Source organism: Corapipo altera, unplaced genomic scaffold (assembly GCF_003945725.1).
Source record: "Corapipo altera isolate COAL_440 unplaced genomic scaffold, ASM394572v1 44, whole genome shotgun sequence".
Lineage (NCBI taxonomy): Eukaryota > Metazoa > Chordata > Aves > Passeriformes > Pipridae > Corapipo > Corapipo altera.
The window spans coordinates 400,243-413,505 of NW_020884880.1; the positions used below are offsets into that span (position 1 = coordinate 400,243).

A 13,263-nucleotide genomic window follows, 5' to 3' on the forward strand; every position below is an offset into this window, starting at 1 on the left:
TCAGCAAGCATTTGTGTGAACAAAAAGCCTGTTTGTATGAATGCTCATAAATAAAAAATCCTAAGAGTTGTAAACATCGTTGAACTGAATAGTCACTTCACATTCAAATGAGCATTAGCAAACACTGAGCAAAGACAGAGCTGCTTTAAGAGTTTATGTGCTAAGGGAATTTCTCAGCAATCACAGAAGGTGTTTCAGGCTAGGTTGTTAGGACAGAGTAGTCTGTATGAGTAAAACACCGTAGACTTCTGACCTTGAATGATTTGGACATTCCTATTCCCTTCTTCTACCACTCACTGGTAGAAAACTCACACTCTGAAGTCATCAGCAGTGGATAACCAGATCCAGGAACTGGACAATAGTCAAAGAGGGTTCTGAATGTGTGGAATATATGGTTTTTCTGTCTAGTAGATGACTGACTTTTGTCCACTTCTGTGCACCTGCACTGTATCTTTGGAGTTGGTGCTGAAGAAATGGAATGATAATTGTGTCACTTTAAGAGATGACTTGATAAAAATGTGTGTTTCGATTCTCCTCAAAGTAAGTAACATCTCTGCTAACTGTGTTCCCTTTAGATCAAAAGTGAGGTAGAATATCTGTTTCCAAGGAGACAAATACATACTGGAAATAAATTATGATTCTGACTCTTCACAAAGAACCTTAATTTACTTTGCGTGTTGTACCAGATCTGAAATCCCATGTGCTGAGTGTGTAACACAAGCTTGACAGATTTCTTCAATTTTCTTTAGTTTCAATAGACTATGGTTCTGCCCAGTTCTCCTGGGCTAAATTGGTACTGGTGAACCAGCAAGCCAAAGGACAAATCAGTGACAAAATTGCCTACACAGTTAATTATTGGCAGATTCCTCACCACAGTTTTGATCCAGGCCAATCAGCAGCCATTGAACCTTGAACCTTGGTTCAAGTGCATTAGTACAGTCTGGAAATCGTTTCCCATAGGAAAATGTGAATGCATTGGACTAAGAGAAGCATATCAGCAAAGGCTATGACATGGCACTTATTTTAAAGGCCAGAGGATGGATAGACTTCAGTGTGTCTTCCTTATTAGTACTAAAATAGTCTTTAGAAATAGCCCCTAAACATCTCTTTTACTACTAGTTCAATTCCTAAATTACTCCTGCCAGAGAAATTGGTACCTGGCCAACAGCAATCCTAGCAAGGCAACAGGTGACTTTAAGACAAGCATGAAGCAATGGTCTCTGTCCCCAGCAATGTCTCCTGAGAGAACTTCCAGCATGTAACAATTGACCTAACCATAGCGAAGTCCATGTAGTTCTGTGCTTTTACTGTGCAATTCCAATAAACATCATTTCTGTATAGACATAGAATCAGTTTAGAATAGAAATAAACTTGCAATTTTTAAGGATTTGGATGGGGTTTATTCATCTTTAGGTTAACCGCTTCATGAATAGAAGCACCCTAAGCAGAAGAAGTAAATATCTGTAGAGGTTTTTATACTACAATTTATACTAGAAGAAGCTGGAAAAGTTTTATTTGCTGGAAAAAAAAATTGATTAAAAAAACTTGTCAATGTTATGCAAAAGGAAATGGCCCTCTGATACTTTCTTTATCCCTTAGCAGGTGAACAAATAGTTTTCATTTCCAGAAAAAAAACCCCTGTGTATATGCAAAATAGCTATCTAGGGGTGGCTTTGAAGAGACACATAGACTAAGTGCATCCTGCAAGTATTGCAGAACACTAGATTATAATGTCTGTTGTGATTTTAGTAAGCAAGTAATGATGTTACTTTTCTTTACCAATAAATTCAGACAGTCTGACTTGTTTATGCAAGGTGTTGAGACAAAATATCGCCCAAGTTTTTTCTATCTCTTCCAGCAACGGTTACATATTAACTCCTCCTCAGTCAGTGATGAGAAATGAAAGAACGCTGCCTGTAACTTAACCTCTTTGTGTGCGTTTTTACTCTCCTGGCTGATCCTGGGAGCAGTTTGAGAAGTCTCAGGAACTGCCTGTAAATGCATCAGCCTTGGCAATGCCAGCACGTTTACAGCCATTGGAAGGGTTTTCCATGGAAAGGTACCGGGATAGTCTTCGTCTGCAGAGGTTGTCCGCACCAGCAGATGAAGTACGTGAAGGTGCGCAAGCAGGAGTAGCTTGGGAAATGGGAGAGCAAGTCTTTTGGCACATTTTGGTGAGTGTGTTGCATTTGGTGTCTCTAGAAAAACCTGCCTCAAAGTTTCCACTGTCTCCTACTGGCTGAATAATGGGCAGTCAGGAAATTTGTTCTCCTGCCCATGTCTTCATCTCTGGGTGAGTGTAGCAAATGTTTCATCTTCTGTTCAGCTCCGCACCTCCCTACCCCTGTCCCAACACCCAGGTTTTGCCTATATTTTCAAAAAAGGCCTCTGTGCAACAGCAAAAGTTACTTGAGGCAGAAATAGTTCTTCTTTGCATTTCACATGCTTCAGAATACAAATCTGTCTGCAATTAATAAAATGTTATAGACTTACTTGTCCTGTTTAGGGAAGAAAAGCAGTTTCTGTAACAGTCTAGGTACTAATAAGAAAAGAATATAAGCAATTTTCCAGGGATATCTCATTACAAAATTACCAATTATGTAAACAGGTATTAGCTCAGTTGGTTAAAACTTGGTGGTAATAGTGCCGAGGTCATGGGTTCAATCCCCTGTATGGGCCACTCACTTAAGAATTGGCCTTGATGATCCTTGTGGGTCCCTTTCAACTCAGAATATTCTGTGATTCTGTATTTTTGTAGATAGAGAGAGAGTAAATTTTTAGAATGGAAGTTGTGACTACATAATTCCAGTCCTGTCATCTACTTGTTAATGAGATGACTCTGATCCAGTTTTATCTCCCTAAAGTCTAGGTTTCTGCTAAAAATAGAAATAGACAAAATCACCTTCTAAGTGTACTTATCCTTTTCCATTTTAAGAAGCCTATTGTGGCTTTGTTCAGACAGCTAATGTACACATGGTAAATTTCACTCTGCCATATCTAGCCTCCTGCACTGGAAAGACTGGCAAGCTTAGGTGTTTTTTTTTTCAACCATTGAGTAGCATTTTACTCTAACACTCTTATACATTACTGTTTTGCATAACTAACCTCTTGACCTAGAGGTTATCAAAAAAGGTGTTTGTGCACACACAGCAAGATGAAGTCCTTGAAATTATGAAAGTCAGACTAAAACTACTTGATACAATTTATCCTGAGAATATGAATGTTAAACTGTAAAGATGCCTGAGTCACTTGCTGTATAAGTAACTACTACAATTAAATATGAAAATAGGCCTACGGAAAACATTTTATTCCAAACCAGTATCTAGAACGTGGTTGACATCACTGTAAAGCCAAGGATCTAGGATATGACAGTTATCAACTGAGAAAACATCTGGTTTTGTATAAAGATGGTCCTTGCTCTTCGTTATTAGACTCCGTGTAAAACTGTGAAATCAGGGATAACATACAGATTTATTTTTTTTAATATGTAAAAATACAGAAAACAGTCTGTTTTCTGATCCAGCTTGCAAAGACATCTTCAAATATCCATAATCTCAAAGAAAGAAAACACTACATGACCACCCTGTAACGCACAAAGATAACTAGTTTAAAAATGATGCATTAGTTCTCAGTATTTACAATTAAATATTTCCTAGATTCAAATTATTGTATCTGATATCAGATTTTCATTTAGGACACTAGGGAAAAAAGCTAAAACAACAAACAACAAACCCACTCAAATTATCCTTTGGCTAAATTATCTAGTCATAGTAATAAAAAAGGGTCCTGCTTTCCTGACATGAAATTATACTGTATCATGAATCATTTAGCATTAAAACAAATCAGGCATTGGATAAAAGTTAAACTCCATGCTGGGCTCTAATGGAGGAGGAGTACTCAAAACCAATTCCCCTTAAATTACCCTTCTGTTAGACACATTAAAGTAATTCCTGCACTTGTGCAGACATGATAGATCATGTTGTCTGCAAATATTTGGAGTTTTTTTAGTAAAAAGCCTGAGGTTTAAAGCTTTCCATCCTTAGCTCTCTACATGATACAACCTTGTTTTACAATTTTCTTTTAATTCAATCAGATGCATAACTCTACAGAAAGTTGTCAATATTATTCCAATATTTTTATGGTTTTTAGCCACCAAGTTAAAGTGCATCTTAAGCAAATATCTTATTAGTAGTGATTTGTCTTCGTTGTGATAACACAGTTCGGAGGTTTTGTCTGAAAGCTCTTCATAAAATCTCTGCCCAATGACATCACAACCTCTAAAAGATATAGTGTTGGAGAAAGGTTAGAGCACATTAAATGTATTATAGTAGGTAAACCCACCAAACTACTGTTCTCAATGTTCACAATCTTATTCTTGTAATGGAAACCAAATAGCATTATGTCAGGAAATATATAGTACTAGTGCCTATACTACATTATTGAGAAATTACACAGGAAAAATAAAATCCAAGGATAATATATTTTAAGCCACTTTTGATTGCAGAGAAACAAAAGGCAAATATTCTAATCATGACACCCGGTAAATTTCTTCCTGCTTCCACTGAATTTGGTAGCAAGCTCCATTAGTGCAGTACGAATACAATCAAATCCTTTTATATTGGATATTTGTGCCTGAATTTGGTTTGCTTCACTAAACATTGCTGGTGATCAGATAAGTACCAAGGTTGTCTATTGATCTGAAGACAAGGTAATTGCTAGTGGTCATACTGACAACTCAATTTTCTTCAGCAGTTTGACGACTAAGCCTTCTGATCGCATACTTTCCTTTTTATGATGATTAAGTACAATTGTAGCCAAGTGAGTTCTTTGTATACAGTGATTTTCTGTGTGCAGCACTTCTAGGGAATCAACAGTGTCTTTTATTCCTTCTTCATGAGCTATATCATTGGCATATCCCTCTGTGTAATAGTTGAAAAAAATGAACAAAGCTTTATTAGCTAAACATAACCACAGTTTACTGTATCTTAAACTCTGGCTCAAGTTCTTGGCTGTGTGCTGTCCCAGAAATACAGAAGAAACCCAAGAAGAGGGTCTGGGTCACTTTTATTTGTTACTATGCAGGCAAAAATTGGTCTTGCCCATTTTATCTGGCCATGACAGTGTTTTTCTTCCCATATGCAGCTTCCTGATTATGTTCTACTCTTGGCTAAAAGTGTACAGAAGAGCAAATTTGAATCCAGGCTTCCAAGTCATATTTGTTTGTGGAAAAATGTAACAGAAGGGACAATATTCACCAATATGTGCACATGCAGGGCCAGGGTAAAGAAGGAATGCTCTAGCCAAGCCTCAGCAAGCCAGAGGAATGTGAACAGTAGTAGAGAGAGTGCTTGTCAGCTGCCTGGGGCAATTAAGGTTTATAGCTACTAATCTGGGCTGCAGTCACTCAGTCTCCTGAAGAGCCAAGGGTGAAATAAACCTGACTGCTGGCCTGGCTGCCAACTGTGTGTTTACCTGTAGCGCTCTGAGCCTTGCTGCTACCTTGCCCTGTCCCAGGCCTGTCTTCTTCCTTCTGGTTATTCTGCTGGGCATCATTCCCAATGCCTTGATACAGTCTGGGGTGAGCATTAGGCATCAGAAATGATCAGGCATTTATTGCTGGACTTATCTGCAACATATGAGCATTGAAATAATATTAGTGAATTGATAACTGAAAGGAATGCAGAAAAGTAGCTTTTACAGAAACTCAAGAAGATTACCCTATTAGAAAGAAATACTCTTTTCATGAATGCACCAGAGGGCAATTTTAGCTTTTCACAAGCCAGATAAATTCCCAAATCTCCAAGTGGTTTTGTCAATGGTATTGAGGGTAAAAGAGAAAAAAATGTACTTTTATTTATGATGTCTCTTATGTACGTGCATTACTGCACTGAAATATTTTATCTTTGCAGTTAAACTGTATCAGTAATTTTCTTCTGTTGTGATAAACATTAACATTCACTCAAAGGAGAATTAGAAACTCTAAAAGGAGTGTTTCCAATAGATTTTCAATCTGCAGAACTGACTCTACTACAGACAGAAAGTCTTCTTAGAATGGGAAAGTGACTGCTTATAGAGAAGTGTAATTTTTCTGCACTTGTCTATTTGATTACCGTGGTCTACATCATTAAAATTCTCACAGAGTCCCATACCAAAGGAACTGAATAAATGCAGAAATATAGAACGGTTATATTAAATAGCAGACATTTTCCATTTTGATTTTATTGAATGTTTTATTAATTACAATGTTATCATTAATTTTTTGTGTTGAGGTCAGTCTGTACAGCATACTTTTCTCCATCAAGTGGAACTTGGGAAAGCTGTTCTGTATTGTTTGACATGAGCAAAGCTGTAAAAGCATAAATGTTTGATACAGCTCTGCTGGGAAATATATTTCTACATTGCTGTTTTTTCAAAGTTATAATGGAAGAGCAATTCCCTGTTAAGTTATTCTTTTTTCTCACAAACGGCAAACATTAGCCTGCATTGCCATTCCATTAACAGCATGGTTAAAATGACTAGCTAGGTTGTTTTGTTTTTTTTCCTATTCTAACCTAGATTTTCCCTTCCTAGACTTGGTTGGTAGAACTGATATTTTGTTTCATTGTTTTGCAAATAGAACATTTCTTTGCCTGCCTGCAGTCCTTAGATAGAAGTGATGGAGGTGCTATTTTGGAAGTGGCTTGAAATGGAGGATTTAGCTGAATTTGGGGGACTCAAGAAATGCAGAAGTAATTAATCTGGAGTTTCCAGAGCAAACATTGCTTTTTTGTGCAGAATTGCCCCAAATCCAGGCCCTCAGCCCAACCGGGGGTGACAGCACAGTGGACCTGATGTGCTGTGAGGAGGATAAGTGTTAAAGAACTGGAGCAGGTGGTAGCACAGGCTGAAGATTCATCATGGTAGGGAAGAAAACTAATTGATCACATTGCCCTGTTGAGAAGAGCAGTGAAGGAAAACAAAGCACTCCTTCTACATGAGCAATCAGAGGGCCAAGAGTCAGCAGCTTGTGTGACAGCTGGTGCTACTAGTTGTCCTGGCGGGCAATGCTGGTCTCCTCCTCTTCTTCCCCCTGCTCTGGTCTAAGCTCTAATTAACCAGGCAAAAAAGAGCTTTGAGCCAGAGCCTGGAAAACATCCCAAGACCCAAATGCCGAGATAATTTTATTATAAGTGGCTAAATTAAAACTAAAGCAGAGGGACAATATTCTTACAGTTGAGGATCTCTGACACCATGTGATTTTTGCTGAAAGCAGTGCTGATGAGTTTTCTGTGAACAGTTAAAATAAAGCAACAAAATGTATAAAGCAACAAAATGTCGATCTCCTAGTCAGTGTCCATGATTAAATTACTTCTTTGCTTTCACTTTTTTCAATTGTGTATCAGTTGGTCTTGGTATAAGTTGCCCATATTAAAATTACAACCGCAAGTGAAAATAAGAAAGTTTATATGTGCTGCAAGAAAGAAACAGAAAAAAAACTCAAATACTGTTTAGTACTTTCATTTGAAACTGCATATACTATTTTCTCAAAAAATAAATATTTGAGCAAAGTGAGAAGAAGAATTTTCTAGTAATAACCTTCACTCCTGCTTTCTAAGAGGTTTAGGATATTCCTAAAAGTAATCCTTTCAAAATTTAAAATGTCTGGTTTGAGGCATCTGCTCCATATGATTGGATATATGTTTGTGGTACAAATATGGCACAAATGGAGGGGTAAAAAAGAAATAGAGGTAATACATCTTCCTACATAATTAAGAAATAAAACATTCGTCATATTGTCAAAAAAGTAAAAACAAAACTCTCTTGTACTGAGGCATAAGTTTGAAATTGATTTGCTTTAGAATGACTAAATATTCACAATGTTGTATTGATGTATGAAATATAGTATTGATGATGTTAAAGCTCAAATAAACAGAAGACCCTTGACTTTATTAAACTCATGTCAACTGGATTTTGTGATTAAGTCTCACATACAAAAAGCATCATGCCTGCTGCTAAAACTGTTTACTGGGGCCTAAAGCAATAATTCTTTTTGTGATGGCTTTTAAAGTTGGGATTGGGGTTTTACTCTTTTTCAGTTTGAACTCAGACATGAGTTTCCAGCTGAGGCAACCTCATCTCCTGCCTCATCTGCTTGACTTCCTGCATATGATTTGAGGAAATTGATTATCCTTGAGCATCAACCAGCTCTCCTGGGACTTTTTCCAGTTTGGTACTGACAGGATCCTACCTATGTGTCCCCTGAACAAGCAAAAGTCTGCTTCTCTGAACCCCAAGATGTTTATTCTAATACTTGTCTTCTTGGCTACCCTCCGGGTCTTCCAGCCAGGACTACTCCACCATTTTATGGATAGTCATTGTGGCCAAAATTGCCACTGATTGTTACATCCTTGACTGTTCACTTGTTTGTAAATGTCGTGCTTTTATTAGCCTCGTCTGCACCTATGAAAAACTGTTGCCAGCACAGACCAGAAATGTTCAATACTACTTGCACCCAACAAAATATCCATGTGGTTAGAAGCTCCCACGAGCACTAAAGTACTAAAAAAAGAAACAATGACCCATCATGGTTCCTGATTTGGTGATCTGTAGCAGATGTCCACGAGGATGTTCTATTTGTTGATCTCCTGGATCAAAAGACTTTTACTCATTGACTATGAACAGTCATGCCACCCATCGCATAGAATTCAGCATTTGAGCCACTTTTTTGCACAGAGTATACTTGCCCAACTTGTCTACCCTGACTGATCTTCCTAAAGAGTTTCTATCCATCCAGCACTCCAGTTGTGTGCTGACTCACACTGTATCTCTGAGTTTCCAGGTGTGTCATCACTCTACATCTGCAGCCATATTTTTTTTCCTGTGCTGTGTGTGCATCAGGTATATGAGATGGGCTCCTGATCATTCTGTTTTCTCCTTGTGATTGTAGCCCTCACTATCTCACCTCATGAGTTCTTCCACTCATCACTTCTTGCTCTGTTGTCTGTAGCCTTTAACCTCCATCACCCAATGAAGGCAGAAGCAGCTGTAGATTAGAGCAGAATTGGTCCAATTGATTTCTTGTTGGTCATGTTTGAACTGTCAGTAATTTTACATGGGAACAAGGACATTATTTTGAAGTATCAAACTGAAACCTGAGGGAAAAAAAAAAGCTATACTATAATCTGAAGAAGGTCAAGAAATGGGGAAGACCTGATCTAAAGATGGCAAAATAATTGTATCACACCACAATTTTTTTTCTGCAGAGACCATAACAGAAGCAGAAACGTATCTTCAGCAAAAAAATGTTGATATCTTCGCTATTAATATAACATTTGCCATCCTCTGTAGGTATCATTCACATACGAACCGTGATACAGTATTTGTCAATTACTATATTTCCCTTGGCTTAAATGAGGGAAGTTAGTGCAGCGGTTCTCAGAGTTTATTCTGCTGACAATCCGCATATGTCGATGTGAGGCCACATGGTGGAGTCAAAGCCATGTTCTGTCTGCAGGCTGGTCCCTGTAACAGCCACGAGCAACAGTCTGGGAGAAGCTGCATCTGTCTGTGCAGAGCTGTCCTTGCAGCCTGGTATGATGCTTTTGCTATAGATGATCTCTACAGAGACATTATGTGTTGTTGATGATGATTTATTTAGAGCAAAACTCACAAACACTGCCCTCCCGCTGTTGGCAGGCCTGGATGGATCTGTATTAAAAGTGAAAAGATCCTGTGCAAAGATTAGTGAAAAGATCAAATTTAACCCTCCTTTGTGCCAAACAAAAGTAAAATAAGAACTGTTTTGGTTTGAATCAAATTACAAATTAACTTTAGAAATAATTTTTCTTTAAGAAGCCAAAGGTATGGAAGTAAAGAACTAGTCTGCAAAGGGTTGTGACTCAAGTCTCTGGTATGGTTGATGGTTTGCCCGGAGGGAGAGCCCTGAGCACTTCTGGTGATGAGAGAGCCCCAAATAGTTCTGTTGTCTCTGCCTGAGTGGATCTAAACTATTCCCTCCTATAATGCAGTTAAGTGCTTTAAGCACTAGCCTGTATTCTCAGGATGAATGAATGGTTAAATGTTTCTTTAGTGGAATATAAATAATTGATTCTTACTGCACACATCTATATTTCCAACTTTGTCATTTAAGCCTTTTCTGTAGTTCATTTTCAATCTCTTTCGTTTCAGGAATACTAGAATGAAAGAAAGATATCTGCTCGTGTTCATTGTGTATTATCATGAATAATTAATTGTAAATAAAACCAGTGAGGCTAAATTTTACATTCAAATATTAATTTAACTCATCAAGACTCCCAGTGGGCCTTAAAGAGAAACATCATGAAAAGTTACAGCTTTGATCTGAGGGGAAAAAAGATCATAATTTCTTAAAAGTGCTGGAAGAGAATAGATAGACATTTGAAAAAGTATGGGGGGAAAAAGGTATGAAGAAGATTAAAAAGGAGCTCTGAACGCATGTACATACAAGACATTTCTTTCATGTAGGTATGTGAAATTCAGGTTTAAATCTTTTCTCCATGAGCTTTTGCAACTGCTTACTCTTGTTTAAAGTATGTTTATAGAAGCGATGCTTTATTCAACATCAGAAAATCTCAATAAATTTTTATAAAATAATGGAAAGTAACAAAATCTCAGTAAATCTCTAGTGCCAGATAACCATCCCTATTGTTAATTCCAAGCTGATGGATGATTTTGATTGTACTTTTAGAAGTATTATTCTAACACTGAACACTCCTCTATGAAATTGTAAGAAGATTGAGTGTGCCCTAGAAAGATATTTTTTCCCAATCTTTTCTGTCTTAGATAAAAATATCAGTAATATACATTCCATAATCCTATTATTTTTCAAAAAAACCAAAACAATGGAGTCCCAACTCTTTGAAAGATATTTTGAAAGAAACTTTCACATAAAAGAATGATATTTATTTTCTATCTACTGTCATTTATAATAAAGATTACTGTAGTTCCTGATGGATTTTTCCATCTTTAGTACAATACTAGGGTTTTGACAAAGAGGTAATGATTTGTTTCACAATGACTCAGTGTAAAAATAATTTTTTATTTTACTATTGTGAATTATTTAATTCTGGACCAAACTACCTACCAGTAATGTCTCCCGGTCTCTGGATCGCAGTCTGGAACTGAAGTGCCTGGTGAGTGTCTCGCTTCTTCGTGAAACTACAAATACACCAAACTTCTGGAAGTTTTATTTGACTCTGGATCCAGATTTCAACATTAGCATGTGAGGTATTGCCAATAGTGAAAGGTTCCAACTCAGAACACTTCTGGGTGTATCTCAAAGGTCACCTTTATTGAATGTTTTCAGAATACCTCCCTCCCTTCTGCAGTATCCTGAAAGATGCCAACCGGGCTATTAGAGCAGAAGTTGTTAGGTTCTCAGAACTATTTTTATCTTCTCCCAAATATTTTTTTTTTCTTTTTATGACCCCCCAGAGACCTTATAAGTAATTTGAAAGAGATTCCATGGCATAATTATTTTTTGGAAGTTCTGAACTAAGCAAGTAAACGAGTCTCTTCCATTTCAGACCCTGCAGTTTTATCCATATATTTGCATATATGTTTATGTTTATGTATAAAATATATACAACCACATATAGTCAAACCTTATCACACTTAGGATAGTCAGAATAAATTTTATCCTATTTTTTCTTTTTAATAAAATATAAACTATGTGTATTTATGTTATTAGAAACAGTTATTCCTGTCTATTAATGTCAAATAAATATTTGTCTTTACAAAAATCTTATGATGAAAGTAACAGTTTGTAACTTGTTATAGGTAATAAGCAGTAAACAGTGGTTGTGTTCCTAATTTTTTTCTCTTTGATCCCTATCAAAAATTAAATGTCATTTCATGCTTCAACTGACTTCCCTCAAAGAACTGAAAGTCTGATTAAAGCAAACATGCTTAATACAAAGTTTTTTTCAAATTAAACTGACAAAGTTATTACTAGAACTTGAAGAAATTACTATTGCTATATGCAAAACACATGAAAGATTAAATATTTAAGCAGTCTACTTTCTTAAAGGTTTTAGCTGTAATATCTGCTTTCAGAAGGAAGAGTATTAAGTCGGCTTAATCTTAGATGTGACAAAATATAATCCTGCTCATTGCTTATATCTGATTTTGTATTCAGTTGGCTGAGAGATGGTCCACCAAAAACTATTGCCTTTCGCAGTGTTGCTCTTTGACTTTGGTCAGTCACATATTCCTCAGGTCAGCAAAACACTCTCACCAGACTTCCAATTTGTAAATTTATATTTCTTATGTTTGTAAAAGGAGAAAAATACCCATCTTATAACTGTACTGTTAATGTAATGATTTTGCAACTGAAGTGTGGTAGGATGTTGATGTCAAACATTTCAATTGTTAATTGAAGTGTAGGTACAACAAAGACAGCACTTTAACACCATTTTTTTTCAATCCTATTTTAATCTCTCACTGCTGCTGGACTCAAACCCAGAATATTACTGCAAAGAGCTCAGTCTTTAAAAATAAACTGTGAATTAAAAGGGAAAACGAGACAACTGCATGTGATTATTTACATATATGTGTGTTCAGAAATATGCGTGTATACATGCAAATAATATATCATATATCTGCATTTGCACTGTGCAAAAAATACTCTTTTCCTGCTTCAACACCTTTGACAAATTAATATTATGTTGTTAATATTATATTTTGAGGGACTGTTTTTGGGGAAAGACTAGGAGTATGTGATATTTTTCAAGATATTGTACTTGCAGTTGGCCTTGCATTTTGTGGACTGTATTCTGTTAAACAACAAATCCAATGCAGAAAAGCATTTTACGGGGCATGTCATAACAGATGAGAGATGTTAATCATATGCCTGCTGATGCTTCATCATGACAAAGATTTCCAGAAGGATAGCAAATAATTTTGTATCAAGAACCAGCTTGATCAGAGAATGTTCTTTTGAGTAGATATATCCTTACCATTTAATATCTTCACTTAGGTAACACGATGATCATATTAGCCAAGAGATTTATCTACCATGGAAACATAAAGGCTACCTGGGAAACATAAGAGTATGAGCTTGACAACCATCTCTACAGATGATGTTGGATTGCAGCTAGGGTCTTAGCTACCCAGTATGTCCAAATATTTCCCTACATCTTTTCAGATGTAGTGGATGCATCTGAACTCTTTTGTATGGCAAATAGAGACACATTTCCAAGCATTCTCAATGGGACAGAATTTTAAAACTGAATTGGAAGTCCCTCT

The 13,263-nt window shown here is 36.6% G+C and overlaps 1 long non-coding RNA gene across 1 annotated transcript; it reads left to right on the forward strand.

Annotated features, from left to right (window-relative positions):
- Positions 1-1,899: 1,899 nt before the first annotated feature.
- Positions 1,900-12,299, forward strand: LOC113945358. The gene is made up of 2 exons (XR_003527057.1): positions 1,900-2,293; positions 8,076-12,299. It is a non-coding gene; the product is annotated as an uncharacterized LOC113945358 (long non-coding RNA).
- The last annotated feature ends 964 nt before the right edge of the window (positions 12,300-13,263 follow it).